Genomic DNA, 1,753 nt, shown 5'->3' on the forward strand with positions numbered 1-1,753 from the left:
TATATATATATATATATATATATATATATGCACATATTTTTGGTAATTTGCTTTGTTTATGGATAGTATCTTACTGTGTGTAACCCTGGCTGACCCGGGACTCCCTGTGTAGACCAGTCTGCCCTTGAGCTCACAGAGATTCACATGCCTCTGCCTCCAAAGTGTTGAGATCAGAGGTGTGCACCACCATGGCCAGCCCCTCCTTCTCTCTGTTTTTGACAAGTGAGTTATAGGATCTGAAAGTGTCTTGGATGGGAGTATAATCTGAAAAACTTAATCTGTTAGGATTGCACAAAGGTTTTAGGATATCTCTTCTATTGCCAAAGAGGTTTCTTGTCAGATTCTTAGAAAACTGGGGACCAGTGAGTTGGATGTCTCAGCACACACACATGCATGCACACATGCACGTACATGGAAGACGGTAAATGAATAAGAAATGCAATTAATAGAATGTTCCTAGAGATTTATAGATTTACAGCTGGGAAAGAAGAAGAAGCCTTAAGCGATTGAAATTGTGTTGGAAGTCTTGACTTTCAGCTGGTAAGAAACCTGAACCAGAGTTTTTGGTGAATTTCCTTCCCATTACCCATAATCCCCCCTGGCTGCCTATCCCGCTTCAGCCTTCCTATCCCACAGTGGTCTCAGAGATTAGCTGTGGTAGCAAGCCCCTTCTCAACAGTACCGTTAGGATCTGAGTTGGTCTCACATGTGACTGATTTTTTGTTTCAGCTGGGATGGATGACCTAGGCCAAAGCCAGCATTCCTGAGCCTGAGTCACAGAATTGTGAAGACCGGCTGTAGGGCACTTCTGTGACTAGTTCCAGTTCTTACGGTCAGCAGTTGGTTTGGGATGGGAACAAAAATAAAAGGATTTTTGGACTTCTGGAAAGTTCCAGAGGTGCACCCCACTGACCCACCAAATCCTTCCCTTGTGGAAATTTCCACTGGTGGTGAGGATGGGCACACAAAGGGACATTTCTCTGTTGATATAAGGTCACTCCCTGAACCACCACTGGCAATATTCTTTGGGGTTTCTCTGTATATCCCTAGCTGTTCTGGAACTCACTCTGTAGATCAGGCTGGCCTGGAACTCAGAAATCCCGCTTGCCTCTGCCTCCCAAGTGCTGGGATTAAAAGCTTGCGCCACCACTGAGGCAATCTTCTTTTATCTCTCCTCTCCAGGCACACTGACTGCAGGAGCAGTGGCGGCAGCTGGCAATTACAGCCAGAAACTTAGCGTACAGTTCCTAGGCCGGCCTGGAGGTGGCACTGTTCGCATGTGGTCAGTTTAGGACTAAGGAATTAGGACGCTATCAGTGGTGCTAAGGTTCATTCTTATACCTAGTAACAAACCTCTAAATACTCGAGCATTTTTTTTGTTAAGTATCTCCTTTTTTAAGATTTCTTTTTATTATTTTCTGTGTATGATTATTTTGCTTGCATGCATGTGAGTGCACTGTGTGTGTGTGCCTGGTACCCGCTGAGGTCAAAATGTCCTTGGATGCCCTGAGACTGGAGTTACAGACAAATACTCTTAACTTTGGAGTCACCTCTCCAGCCCTTCTTTTGTGTTTTGATAAATGAGGTTAATTAGTGAAGAAATGGTGCATTCAAACTGTTAGTTTCTTCTAGGCTCCACCCCACGGTTACCTGGCAACAGTTAGGTATGCCTGACTCACTATAGAAGGGGCTGCTCTTACTCTCTAACTCTCCTTCCTCCCTTTCTGCCCCTCCTCTCCCCATTCCCCTCCCC

Source organism: Mus pahari, chromosome 1, assembly GCF_900095145.1.
Source record: "Mus pahari chromosome 1, PAHARI_EIJ_v1.1, whole genome shotgun sequence".
Lineage (NCBI taxonomy): Eukaryota > Metazoa > Chordata > Mammalia > Rodentia > Muridae > Mus > Mus pahari.